Genomic DNA, 15,022 nt, shown 5'->3' with positions numbered 1-15,022 from the left:
CCCAGTAGCCTAGTACAGGCAGGCTGAAGAAGACAAAGGCTGCATCCAGAAGCTGAGGATAGACAAATACACATGCTGGGATTTTCTGTTCCCACTGGCGTCGGGCGTGTTTGGTGGCATGAGTGGACAATATGGTGAGAAGGCCAAAAATCGGATTCACAATACCGTGAAACCAGTTTGCGATCATCCACTCAGCCTGTCGATGGCAGGCTGCGTTCCCCGCCATTGGACATCGGGAACCTCATTGTAATACAGCAGCACCCCATGGGTGGGGAATGTGCAGGTTCACATCCCAGAAGCAAAGGGTTGTGGCTGGTAGGTCACGGAGGGGGAGGTGGAAGGTGACGCCAGGGGTGTCAACAGCGATGGGGGAAAGGAAATGGGTGACTAGGAGAGGGGAAAAGACAGGAGAGTGCATGAAAACCCAAATCCAGACTGTGCTGCCCAAATCAAAAGTGAAACAACAGTCATGATGGGCGAGATCAAGTGCTCCATGGTAGTGTGATCAGGGGGTGGGCAGAGATGCAGCTCAGCTCAGATGGACAACTGAAAGTGAACCGCAGCAAGCAGCATTGAAAATGCTCAGGACATTGAGCTGAGTGTGATACATGAAGGATCCGTGTGCTTGGGAGTGTTATTGCAAGAAGCTCTGAAAGGCCCTACCACACACACACGTCTTCTTCCAGAATCACTCATGGGCCATCTGCTCACTGAGGACAAAGGACAAGGTCCTCTGAGTGCCGGGGAGCTCACATAAAACTGCCTCCTGCTGCGGACATGTGCCTGTGCAATGACCACCAGATTGTAAACCCGAGCCTGCTCTAGATCTAGATCCCACCAAGGTGTGTGTCTCTGCGCTGGTGCAGGGTGTGGGTAAGCACTGGGATGAGTCTTCCAGGCTGCTTATTTCCAGCTCTTCAATGGAGGAGGAGTCCTCTTAGGTGGAGGTGAGGACATGAATGGAGCTGAGGGATTGTCTGGCTGAGGGTATCTCTCACTTGGCAGAGCTCCCTGTGAACCAAAGTAAAGATAATTAGTGCATGGCAGCAGAGTCAAAAGCAGGAGAGAGTACTCAAAGTTGCACTGAGAGAGGGATGATGTGGTGTAGGATCCTTACGAGGGTGTTCACCGCCGACCTCACCGTCACCACAGGCACGGTCCACGTTCTCATCAGTCAGCGCGATGGGACACTCCTCAAAGTGAGTGAGGGCATAATGTGGGCTGCTCCACCCCTGGTCTGGGACGTCCCCCTGCTGCTTTGAGCCAGCTTCTCCTGCACAAAAACAGATTGGGACGGTGTGAGCAGGACACATAGCACTGCATGGAATGTTTGTGGTGAGCGGAGCCATGGACAGGATGTGATCAAGAGCTCGAGAGGATATGAGGCTGATGGAGATGTGAGTGTGTGTGTGAGATTTAGTGGTGTTGTCCCTTGAGGTGTGAGATCCCTGTGAATGTGTGATGGGTTTGTGAGTGTGTTGAGTTGAGAGTGATGAGAAGTGTGACTTACCCTGGCAGAATGGATGAGACCATTCATCCTGTAGCAGCACTGGGTAGCTGTCCTCTTTTGCAGAGTATTGGCACTGACCTCTGCTGCCATTGCCTCCCAAGCCGGATTAGTGCTGTTGCTGGCCATCCTGCGATCAGATTGGGGGTAGAGGACATCACGGCGAGCCTCCACTGCATCCAAAAGGTGCTTGAGCAACACATCATTAAGCCCGAGGTCTGCAGTCTTTTTGCCTTTCTGGGCCATGTCTCCTTTGCCATAGTCGTGGGCTGGAAACGCTGAGAGGTGTGCGCTCGTCTGGACTTTAAATATGGCACCCGGTGTGAGGAAGAGGTGAGGTGATGACATGGCGGGCAAATGAGAGCCCAGCCACCATGGAAATGCCGTGTTTCCTGGGAATGCATAATTAATGCAATGAGTTTGGGATAAGAAGGCATGAAAACCCGCCATAGTGGCTGACGGGTAAAATGGATGTTTTACCCGCCCGTTACTGCACTTAGCGCAAACCTGGGACGATTCCGCCCACAGTTGCTGCAATTATTTCTGTTACTTGAAGATAACATTGGTTATCCATCAAGACTGTCGTGATATTAGTTGAGGAGGGTCTGCAGACATGTAACATTTTGGTCAAGACGGTGCCCATGGAACTCGGATTGGCTGCATGCTGCTGTTGGATAGGGATTAGGCTAAACCCTGGGAGAGAAGGAGCTGGAATTCTACCAAAGATAACTCAAAGCTTTGAAGAACTTTGTGGCTGAAATGAGAGCCATATCTGCTGAATGGATTGCCCAGTAAATCTGTGAGACCTCTCTTTGTTTTATTTGCTGTTTAACGTGTAAGTTATAGTTTTCATCGACTACAATCTGCATGTTAATTCATGTTTGGCTTATGTTGATTTTGCTTAAATGTTTAACGTAAAAATTATAAAATGTGAAATCTTGACCAATGGTTTTCTTATCATGGTAGTTCAGTAAATTCAGTTCTTTTGATTTTTTGGTCCACATGGAGATCTTAACAGTATGTCACCTGCTATTCGCAATGTGCAGAATGAGCAGGCTGACAGAGCAGTGAGGAGTGATGAGAGAAACCCAAAGATGAAGGACAGTTAAACCCAGGCAAGACAGAGAGAGTGAAAGGGCCCAGTATGGGTGAGGGAGATGGTCTGAAGAAAAGATGCAGGGAGGTGAGGAACACACAAGATTAGAGTGGGGGGGTGGGGGGCGGTGGGGTGCCACAGCAGGAGCTTGGGAAATCATCTCAGCCAGCCCAGCAAAGGCTAGGTAGAACGTTTCTGAAAGCTGAGTGGAGCAGATTGGTGCAGATGAGGAAGCAGACACAAAGCAGAACACTAGAAGTCATTTAGCATTGAAACATAGAAACATAGGAGCAGGAGTAGGCTATTCAGCCCATTGGGCCTGCTCTGCCACTCAAACAGCTCATCGCTGACCGTTTACTTCAATACCATTTTCCCCCACTATCCCAAATCCCTAATGTCATGAGTATGCAGAAATCTACCAATTTCTGTCTTGAAGGTGCTCAATAATTGAGCTTCCCCAGCCCTCTGGAGCAGAGAATTCTAAAGATTCACAATCCTCTGAGTGAAGAAATTCCTCCTCATCTCAGTCTCAAACGGCCTGCCCCTTATTCTGAGACTGTGTCCCCTCAGGTCTGGACTCACCAGCCACGGGATACACCCGATTCACACCCACCCTGTCAGGCTCTGTAAGAATTTTGTAATTTGCAATGAAATAACAACCTGAGAAAAGAATAAGCAACAGTTTGAACAGATGTGAACCAGCTCAGTGTAGAGTCCCAGCATAGCAACAGCATCCTCAGATATGGGAGCAGGCAGTAGACAGAGGGTGCACTCTCAGTGGAGAACATGGTAAAAATGGAGTTTGGTAAAGCAAGGGAGCTAACAGAGAAACAGGGTTTGCCCCAGGTCAAAGTGGAATCATACAGAATTACTGACCTGCCCCTGTGCATTAATATGTAGTGGCCCACAGGAATCACTTCCTAGAATTACCACTTCAAAAATATTTTATTGGGTGTGAAGCATTTTGGGTGCCCTCAAATTGTGAATGGCACTATTTAGATTTCTTTCCTTGCAAAGGAGAGAAGTACCTGCAATGAAAACAAAAACAGAATTACCTGGAAAAACTCAGCAGGTCTGGCAGCATCGGCGGAGAAAAAAAGAGTTGACGTTTTGAGTCATCATGACCCTTCAACAGAACTGAGTGAATATAAGGAGAGGGGTGAAATATAAGCTGGTTTAAGGTGGTGGTTGGCGAGGGGGTCGGGGGGGGGGAGAGAAGTTGGTGGGGGGGTGTTGGTGTGGTTGTAGGGACAAGCAAGCAGTGATAGGAGCAGATAATCAAAAGATGTCACAGACAAAAGAACAAAAGAACAGTGATATTATCTAAACAAAAGTGCTAATTAAGAATGGATGGTAGGGCACTCAAGGTACAGCTCTAGTGGGGGTGGGGTGGAAAGTCTAGCTGGGCATAAAAGATTTAAAAATAATGGAAATAGGTGGGAAAAGAAAAATCTATATAAATTATTGGAAAAAACAAAAGGAAGGGGGAAGAAATAGAAAGGAGGTGGAGATGGAGGAGGGAGTTCAAGATCTAAAATTGTTGAATTCAAAATTCAGTCCAGAAGGCTGCAAAGTGCCTAGTTGGAAGATGAGGTGAAGTTCCTCCAGTTTGCGTTGGGCTTCACTGGAACAATGCAGCAAGCCAAGGACAGACATGTGAGCAGGAGAGCAGGGTGGAGTGTTAAAATGGCAAGCGACAGGGAGGTTTGGGTCATTCTTGCGGACAGACCGCAGGTGTTCAGCAAAGCGGTCGCCCAGTTTACGTTTGGTCTCTCCAATGTAGAGGAGACCGCATTGGGAGCAACGAATGCAGTAGACTAAGTTGGGGGAAATGCAAGTGAAATGCTGCTTCACTTGAAAGGAGTGTTTGGGCCCTTGGACGTTGAGGAGAGAGGAAGTGAAGGGGCAGGTGTTGCATCTTTTGCGTGGGCATGGGGAGGTGCCATAGGAGGGGGTTGAGGAGTAGGCGGTGATGGAGGAGTGGACCAGGGTGTCCCGGAGGGAATGATCCCTACGGAATGCCGCCAGGCGGGGGTGGGGGTGAAGGGAAGATGTGTTTGGTGGTTGGCATCATGCTGGATTTGGCGGAAATGGCGGAGGATGATCCTTTGAATGCGGAGGCTTGTGGTGTGATAAGTGAGGACAAGGGGGACCCTATCATGATTCTGGGAGGGATGAGAAGGCGTGAGGGCGGATGCGTGGGAGATGGGCCGGACACGGTTGAGGGCCCTGTCAACGACCGTGTGTGGAAAACCTCGGTTAAGGTTAAATGTGTGGCTATGGTCAACCTGCATAGGCCCCAGCTATGCCTGTCTCTTTATGGGGTATGCGGAACATTCCTTGTTGTAGTCCTACTCCGGCCCCCTCCCACAACTCTTTCTCCGGTACATCGATGATTACTTCGGTGCTGCTTCATGCTCTCGTTGGGACTTGGAAAAATTTATTAATTTTGCTTCCAATCTCCACCCCTCCATCATTTTCACATGATCCATCTCTGACACTTCTCTTCTCTTCCTTGACCTCTCTGTCTCAATCTCTGGTGATAGACTCTCCACCAATATCCATTACAAGCCTACCGACTCCCACAGCTACCTTTGACTACAGCTCCTCTCACCCCGCTTCCTGTAAGGACTCCATCCCATTCTCTCAGTTCCTTCGCCTTCGTTGCATCTGCTCTGATGATGTTACCTTCAAAAACAGTTCCTCTGACATGTCCTCCTTCTTCCTTAACCAAGGTTTTCCACCCACGGTCGTTGACAGGGCCCTCAACCGTGTCTGGCCCATCTCCCGCGCATTCGCCCTCACGCCTTCTCCTCCCTCCCAGAAACATGATAGGGTCCCCCTTGTCCTCACTTATCACCCCACCAGCCTCCGCATTCAAAGGATCATCCTCCGCCATTTCCGCCAACTCCAGCATGATGCCACCACCAAACATCTTCCTTTCACCCCCCTGTCGGCATTCCATAGGGATCGTTCCCTCCGGGCCACCCTGGTCCACTCCTCCATCACCGCCTACTCCTCAACCCCCTCCTATGGCACCTCCCCATGCCCACGCAAAAGATGCAACACCTGCCCCTTCACTTCCTCTCTCCTCACCGTCCAAGGGCCCAAACACTCCTTTCAAGTGAAGCAGCATTTCACTTGCATTTCCCCCAACTTAGTCTACTGCATTCGTTGCTCCCAATGCGGTCTCCTCTACATTGGAGAGACCAAACGTAAACTGGGCGACCGCTTTGCAGAACACCTGCGGTCTGTCCGCAAGAATGACCCAAACCTCCCTGTCGCTTGCCATTTTAACACTCCACCCTGATCTCTTGCTCACATGTCTGTCCTTGGCTTGCTGCATTGTTCCATTGCATTGAAGCCCAACGCAAACTGGAGGAACAGCACCTCATCTTCCAACTAGGCACTTTGCAGCCTTCTAGACTGAATATTGAATTCAACAATTTTAGATCTTGAAATCCCTCCTCCATCTCCACCCCCTTTCTGTTTCTTCCCCCTTCCTTTTGTTTTTTCCAATAATTTATATAGATTTTTCTTTTCCCACCTATTTCCATTATTTTTAAGTCTTTTATGCCCCCTAGTCTTTCCACCCCACCCCCACTAGAGCTGTATCTTGAGTGCCCTACCATCCATTCTTAATAAGCACATTTGTTTAGATAATATCACTACCTTCAACACCTCTGTGTTCTTTTGTTCTTTTGTCTGTGACATCTTTTAATTATGTGCTCCTATCACTGCTTGCTTGTCTCTACAACCACACCACCCCCTCCACTTCTCTCCCCCCACCCAACACCACCCCCCCACCCCCCCACACATACACACACACACACACACACACCTTAAACCAGCTTATATTTCACCCCTCCTTATATTTGCTCAGTTTTGTGGAAGGGTCATGAGGACTCGAGACGTCAACTCTTTTCTTCTCCACCGATTCTGCCAGACCTGCTGAGTTTTTCCAGGTAATTCTGTTTTTGTTTTGGATTTCCAGCATCCGCAGTTTTTTGTTTTTATCTATTATTTTAGTGCCTGCATTGATCTGTTTCCTGTGATGTACCAGTTTACCACCATGTGGCACTCCATCTAATGGCCAGCCTGTCAACTAGCAAAAGTGACCAAAACTAGCAGTTGAGGCTGAATATAAACAAACTCTATTAATGAGAGTTCAGTATTCAACTACAAGGCTTAAGTGCCATTTTTCAGCATTGTCTTTGACCCATTAATAAAATGACATAGAAGAGATATTGTTAAGCCTGAACAAATCATCGCTCTGGAGTAGTATTGGGTGCAGTTTTGAGGGCCCTACTTAAGAAGGAAGACAATGCAAAGGGTGTAGGAGAGTTTAACAAGATGATACCAGAAATGGGAAGGTTTCATTTGATAAGAAACTAGACACACTGGTGCAATTTTCATTAAAACAGGGAACGTTACAAGAAGATTTAACTTGTTAAGATGCTAAGTGCTTTGCATCAGCAAAATGTGGAAAAACTGAAGCAATTTCTTTCTCTTCCGTAGGTAAATAAGAAGGAAAAAGGAAAAACGTGCAGAGCTATGTTACAACGGGCCTTTTTCCACTTTCTACCCTACTGGAATTTCCCAGGCTGTTCCTGATGGCAGTACTAGGCCTAGACTAGTCAGAGATGCAGGCTCCTGGTTTCTTACCTCAGTTTTCTCCAGTGAAAAGGTGTCTGAAGAAATCTCTTGCCAGGACCTACCCTGGAACTTTACTCGCAAGAAACTCTTTGGGAGTCTTAGGGAAAGTGCAACGACTTTCTTTCTAAAGTTCCTGCCACCCCCAAATGACCTTTGAACTTTGTGACCTCGGCCATTGGCCTTTCAGACTTGAAGCTATGCTCCTGTTTTCTGACCAACGTTCTGGCACAAGCTCGATGCAGTGGGCGGGAATACTGCATCTTCTCCAATGACAGGGGTAGCACATGTCAGTTGAGCTGCATAGTCAGATAATCAGAGTGGAAAATTGATCGTCCTGTTTCCACTGCTCACTGAGTCAGGGATATAAGATCATTACCAAGAAGAAAGAGAACAGTTAAAATAATTTTTTGTTTACCATGAAGGTTGGTAGGCCTTTCAAATGCCTAATCAGAAAGGCTGGGAGATGCAGGACCTAGAATAACCTTTAAAGGAGAATTGACTAAATATTTGAAAAAGAAAATAAGTTACATGGAAATGGAAAAATGGCAGGGGAATGTGGATGTGGAAATAGAGAACCAGAACAGGTGTAATAGGTTGAATGGCCTCTGTATCTGTTGCGAAACTCTTAAGAAGGAATTGTCTCAGAAATTGGCAAAGTCTGATATCAGGTGGAAAATCGGCATGTGACCCGCCGATGGCAATGGCGGCCTTTACTGTCGTATTGTGTGCCGCTTTGTTTAAAAAATTGAGAGGCCCGAGCTTCATGCCGGATTGATGGCAGGGCAGCCTCTGATCCTGCCGCCTCCTCCCCCCACTGTCACCTCAGGCCTTCAGTGATCCAGGCGCCATATTTAAAGGAGGAAATGTTCCCCCCAGATTTAGCGACACCTCTCTCGAGTGCCTACTGGATGCAGTGGAGGCCTGCTGAGATGTCCTGTACCCCTACACTAGGCTAAGAATCTCATCCAATGTGACAAATCCAACATCGGAGGTGGTGGCAGTGGTGGTCAGTGCCAGCACCCTCCAAAAGAGGACAGCCACCTAGTGCCGCAAGAGGATGAATGATGTCCTCAGTTCCATCAGGGTAAGTCATTCTTCTCATCAGTCTCAACTCACAAACCCATCACACATCCACAGGATCTGACTCACGGTCAGTTCAAGGGACATCACCATTCATTCTCTTACACACATCTTCATCAGTGGATCGTGTCCTCATCCCATCCATGGGACCACTCACCACCCATACATGCCAGGCATCCTTCTCATCTGGCCCTGCAGGTGTCCTGCTTATACTCTCTCCATCTCTATTCATGATAGATAAGCTGGCACACAACACGAGGGAGAGGTCGCAGGCTAGTGGAGGAATGCCTGACATCAAGGTCCTCACAGACTTTGAAAATAGAGCAATCCAGCTGGTCGGCGATTATCTGGACCATTCCTGTGCTGACGGCGAGGTTGGCGGGGCTGAACCAATTGAGAATCCAGCACTGAAACATCCATCAGACAACCATTCTGAGAGCCAATTCCCTGTTCCGCAGTCCCCTGCCATGCACTAATTATCTCTACTTGCTTCCACTGTCACACTTCAGTTGCTGAAGCTGTAAAGGCAAGCTTGGGAACATGAGGAAGGGATGTCCTCTGCACTCCTCAGATTGCAAGACACACTGGAGGACACCATCCACCTTCAGGCTGAGGTGATAGCTCCGGCATGCCAATGCACCGAGATCAACGCTGGTAGGATGGCAGTCACCATGGAGACCTTGGTCCAGGACATTGGTCCTGCACTGCTGCGTGGGCTAAACTCCATTGCTGAGGCACTTGCAGGCACCTATCAGTGTCAACATGGGGAGGTGGTGGCATAGTGGTATTGTTAATGTATTGGTAGTCCAGAGACCCAGCGTAATGCTCTGGGGACCAGGGTTCAAATCCCACCATGGCAGATGGTGAAATCTGAATTCAATAAAAAGAATCTGGAATTAAAATCTAATGATGACCATGAAATCATTGTCAATTGACGGAAATCTGCCGTCCTTACCTGGTCTGGCCTCCAGACCTACAGCAAGTGCTGTTTAAGGGCAGTTAGGGATGGGCAATAAATGCTGATCTAGCCAGCAGTATTCATGTCAATCAGATGTGAAATCTTGCTCCCTGCTCAAAATGAAGGCTCATGTCACAGTCCAGGGCCTCTCCCCTGTGCAGAGTGTAGCCTATTGGGCACAGTGATTGCCCAGCTTCAAAATCACTTTCCAGATTGTCTTAAAGTCCATGAGGCTGCTGTTCCTCAGCAGCGTCTCAATGATATGAGCCTCTTCACAGAGCAACTGTGCATTGCCCTCAGCCAGACAGGTGTCAGATGTTCTCAGGAGTGTCCTCACTGCATCTCATCATCATCCTCCTGGAATCCAGTGGCAATGAGGGCCTCATGAGTATGCCTGCCTCACCTGGCCAGTACAATGGCCTCATCACCTACACCCATGCCTTCCAGGACCTCATCCCCTTTGACTTCCTCCTGATCAGAGGAGACATGCAGCTCTTGCATCTCCTCATCATCAGGTACTCCCCGAATTGTGTTGCCAGCTTGTGAAACATGGAGCAAGACCCTATGATGTGCGACACCCTCTGGAGAGTATATTGCAGGGCTCCATCAGATCTACCCAGTCACCAGAACCTCATTTTCAGGATGCCAGTGGTGTGCCCAGCCAAACTCCTGGTTGCAGCATGAGCCTCGTTGTACCTTCTCTCACCAGGTGTCAGACGCTGCTGTGCAGGCATCATCAGCCACGTCCTTTGTGGGTAAACCTTGTCCCCAATGAGCCAACCCTGCACCTTTGTGGACCCTGGAAGATTTCAGGGACCTGAGACCTGCTGAGTATGTACAAGTCATAGATACTTCCGGGGTATCTTGTACACGCCTGCATGATCCGTTTGTTATGGTCGCAGACCAGCTGAACATTGAGAGAGTGGAAGCCTTTATGGTTCACGTAACTGCTTGTTGCCAGGGAGATTTAAGAGCCATTTTTTTTTAATTAATTCATGGGACGTGGGTGTCGCTGGCCAGGCCAGCATTTAATGCCCATCCATAATTACCCTTGTTCAGAGGGCCTGGAGTCACATATAGGCCAGGGCAGGTAAGGACGGCAGATTTCCTTCCCTAAAGGATATTAGTGAACCAAATGGGTTTTTTCGACAATCAGCAATGGTTTTCTGGTCATCGTGGATGCAGTCGATGGCCCCCTGCACCTGTGGGAATCCAGAAATCTGAGCAGATCTCAGAGATCTTGCTCCCTGGTTTGCCTGATCTCTGTCGAAGTTGAGAAAGGCATATGCTTTTAGCCCCGGCTAAAGGGACGTCCGTGATCTCCTGGATACATTTGTGGGTGGAGGTTTGCGAGATCACGCAAAGGACCCAGTTCAGCCCTAGGAGGTGCCACTGTCAGAGAAATTGAATGCGGTGGTAACTTCAGCTGTCAGTGGCAGTGGATGCCCTCTGAATCCCCATGATGCCAAATCCTGCAGAAGGTGGCATATATACATGACCAGTTCCCTTAACATGTGCAGGTGTTGGCAACACCGGTTCTCAATCATCTGCGCGTAGCACATGCGCCGTCTGTAGACCCTGGACCTAGCGATGAGCCTATGAACAATGGCTTTGTGGGTTCATCCTCTGCGTGCGGAGGAGGCCGTGCTGCTCCTTGGTCTTCAGGGTTCTGCTCCTCCCTTTGGTGAGCCAGACACATCCATCACATTCTTCTCCTTCCTCTTTCCTGCCTATAAGCAATGAGGCAGACAGCGAGATCACCAGACTCCATGTTCCTGATGGTCTCCTCACTGCAGTATCAAAGAGAGCGGCGTAAGGGTCAGCAATGGTCTCCAAAGACCACTCTTGGTCAAGTCATCTCCTGCAGCTGCCTCTCAAGGCCCCTTAACACATGCCAGAGAGTCCAGGCCACCACATGAATGCCCAGTGTTTACTGCACATGATGGCTCACCATGCCCACCATGCCCACACCCAGCACTGCCCCATACCACATGACCGAGTGGCATCAGCTTCAGCCACTCAACTGCATCCTGAAATCTCATCTCAGGCGCAGGCATTTTCCTAACCTGGACTCCAAGGCTTCGTGGTTTGCTTGGACCATGAGGGTGCTTTTTCATTGTCAATGTAAACATAATACAAGGGACTAGGAGAGCACCCTGCCCTCAGCGTTCGATGGCCACCTTTCCCAAGGGGATCCTCAGGCTTGCCCAGGTCCCGAGTCGTTCTGCAGCATCCTAGCACTTGTTCGAGCATTAAATATGTGCACAAGGGGTTAACAATAGAGGAGCAATCATTGGCACTGTGAGGATTTAGTGCTGCTTGAGTGGGCACATTGCTAGACTAGCCTGACTCCAAGCATGACAATTGAGCTCAAGCTAAACACTCTCAGCTGTGGTGGAGTGCTTATTTTGGCATATTTTTTTTTTCCTGGCTGTTTTCTTCCCCCCAACACAACCCCCCACCCCTTGGCATGTGTTTGAGTTCAAACTTCAGTCTGTGCTGCCATGACCAGCCCCCTCTCACCCTCCCCAAGGCTCCCTTCTCCTCCTTCCCCCCTTGGACTGTAGTCCTTGACCCGAGGTTCCCTTCTCCCCAGCACAGTTGCCTTTGCCCTGGCACCACAAGCCATTCACAAAGAAGCCGCTGTGGAGACTTGCCTGTAAACCCCCGTGAATCTGTGGAGCCACTTCCTTGCATTGGGATCATCGCAAACGTTGTGCAAAGTCATGTGCACTCACCTCCAAGCTCCCCTTGAAGTTCAGGTTGCTAGGTACATGCCTATTAAAAGGCCGATCTAAATCACGTCATCATAAAATCACGCTGGCATGGGCTTTAAATTTGTGTGATTCTGGCCTGAGGCCGCAATAATGAGATGCAACTACATTCGAATTTAGTTCCCGACATTCGATGGTGGGAAATGAAGCCCGCCATTGACGGGGGAGGGGATAATTGCTTCCTGGATTCATGTCATTGGGAAACACGCCTAGGGCCTTCTCACGAGACTCTCCACTGAACATGCCCATCACGATCAGGTGCAGGAAATCCCAGCCTATGATTCTACTATGTGCTGTCTGAGATCTTATCGTCTGTGTGACGATGTTTACATGCAAAGCAATGTTAGCAAAGATAGGACAACATAGAAAAAAATGAAAACAGCAGGGCTAAGATGACAAAATTACATGTGAGGTGGAGTTTAGGAGGAATCTCCATGGTATAACGCACCACCTGAATCTACGTTGTCCTTGTGTTTAAAATAAGATTGTATATAACCACAGGGAAGAGACTGGCAGGTGTGAGGCAGGAATTGTGGATGTGCAGAGATTGTCAGATTGGATTAAATATCTTGGACATCAGTCTCATCATTTATTGTTGTGCAGCCACCTGAGTCCTTGGACTGCTTCTTTCTGTGTTTATTGTTCTATTTCTTGGATTCAGGTTTCCAGAGTGTACCAGGAAACACACTCTGAGAAGACTTTTGGGGTTCTGGCTATTTTTTTGCCTTCTGGCCACCACCTCAGGTCCCTTGATGCATTTTGATGGGAAGGTTGAGGAGAGGTAATATAAATGAAAAAGTTGAATTCTACACAATGTGCAGGTACATGTAGGCTGAGAGGAGTTCACATCCTTGAAGGTGTCAGTACCAGTTGAGAAGGTTATTAAAAAGCTTACAGGATCCTGGGACTTATTAATGGAGGCAGAAAGTGCCAAAGCAAGGAAGTTGTTTGAAACCTTTCAAATCAATGGTTAGACCATAGCTGAAGTATTAGCTCCAGTATTCACTGTGGCAGGATCTCCGAGCAGGGGAGAAGAAGAGTTATAAATGGGATGCCTCATATGCCACAGAGTGTCAACTCCACAGAATACAGTAGCCTTTTTGGCAGTTTGGTGATATATTTTCAAGTCAAGATGGTGTGTGATTTAGTGGGGGGGCGGGGGGGAACTTGCAGGTGGTGGTGGTCCCATGTATCTTTTGCCAGTGTCATTATAGGTGGTAGAGGTAGTTGGTTTGGAAGGTGCTATCAAAGAAACCTTGGTGAGTTCTGGCAATGCATCTTTTAGATGATACACATTGCTGCCATTGTGAGTTGGTACTGGATAGAGTGAATGTTGGAGGTGGTGGATTGGGTGCCAATCAAGCAGGTTGCTTTGTCCTGGATGGTGTCGAGCTTCTTGAGTGTTGTTGGAGTTGCACTCATTCAGGCAAGTGGAGAGTATTCCATCACATTCCTGACTTATGCTTTTCAGATGGTGGACTGGCTTTGGGAAGTCATAAGGTGTGTTACTTGCTACAGGATATCCAGCCCCTGACCTGCTTTTCTAACCACAGTGTTTAAATGGCTGGTTAAGTTAAGAATACGGCCAATTGTAAGCCCCATGCTGTTGATTGTGAGGGTTTCAGCAATGGTAATGTCATTGAATGTCAAAGGGAGATGGTTAGATTCTTCCCTTGCTGGAGATGCTCATTGTCCAGCATTTGTGTGGCGTGAATGTCATTTGACACTTATCAGAACCGGAATGCTGCCCAGACCTTATTGTATATGAGCATGGACTGCTTCAGTATCTGAGGAGCTGCAAATTGTACTGAACATTATATAATCATCAGTGAACATCCCCACTTCTGATCTTATAATGGAGGGACTGAAGATGGTTGGGCCTAGCACACTGCCCCAAGGAACACCTGTAGTGATGCCCTGGGTGATTAGCCTCCAACAACCACAAGCATCTTCCTTTGAGCTAGGTGGAGAGATTCCACTTCTACTGCACCACCCGCACCTCGCCCTCAAAATCTGGAAAAGTTTTGATAGAGTAAACAAGGAGAATTGACAAGAGGGTCGGTAACCAAAGGCTATAAATTTAAGATAATTGTCAAAAGAACTAGAGGGACATGAGGAACATATTTTTTATGCAGCAAGTTGTTGCTCTGCTAGTGGAACTAGCTGAGTCGCTCTTACAAATTAATATGGACCGATTGGGCTCCTTCTGTTCAACCTGCATTTAATGATTCTATGTTGAGATCTCGAATGCACTGCCTGAAAGCATGGTGGCAGCGGATTCAGTTGTAACTTTTTAAAGGGATATATTTATAGGTTATCGGGGTAGGTGGGATGCCAGGTTACTATCAGATCAGCCATAATCTTATTAAATGGTGGAGTAGGCCTGAGGGGCCAAATGACCGACTCCTCCTGCTTGTTCGTGTGTTCGTATGTTCATAAGTCAAGGATACGAGGAAAAAGCAGTAGAGTGTAATGAAATATAATTCATCCAAAGAGCCAGCACAGGCACAATTGGCTGAATGGCCTTTTGTGCGTTTTTAAGAATTCTTTCATGGGATATGGGCTTCGCTGGCTGCGCCAGCATTTATTGCCCATCCCTAATTGCCCTTGAGAAGGTGGTGGTGAGCCGCCTTCTTGAACCGTTGCAATCCATGTGGTGTAGGTACACCTACAGTGCTGTTAGGGAGGGAATATCATTCCATGATTCAGTGAAATTAACTTAATTCTTCTGAGGTCTCATTTCTTTGAAGATAAAAATATACCAGCCAAATAAACACAGCAGAACATGTGTTTTTTGGGGGAGAGAAGATTACGTTGCACAAGAGGGAGCTGGAATAAATTGACAAAAGTATTTTCTAAGAATGAAATCAAGATAGCATGATGCCTATAGGTCACTACTAATTTCTCAGTCACAATTCTGTGGGCCTAAAAGTATTGAGTGATAATTTTTA

The sequence above is a fragment of the Carcharodon carcharias genome, chromosome 15, assembly GCF_017639515.1.
Source record: "Carcharodon carcharias isolate sCarCar2 chromosome 15, sCarCar2.pri, whole genome shotgun sequence".
Classification (NCBI taxonomy): Eukaryota; Metazoa; Chordata; class Chondrichthyes; order Lamniformes; family Lamnidae; genus Carcharodon; species Carcharodon carcharias.
The sequence above is the reverse complement of the archived record's forward strand: the minus strand, read 5'-3'. Positions refer to the sequence as shown.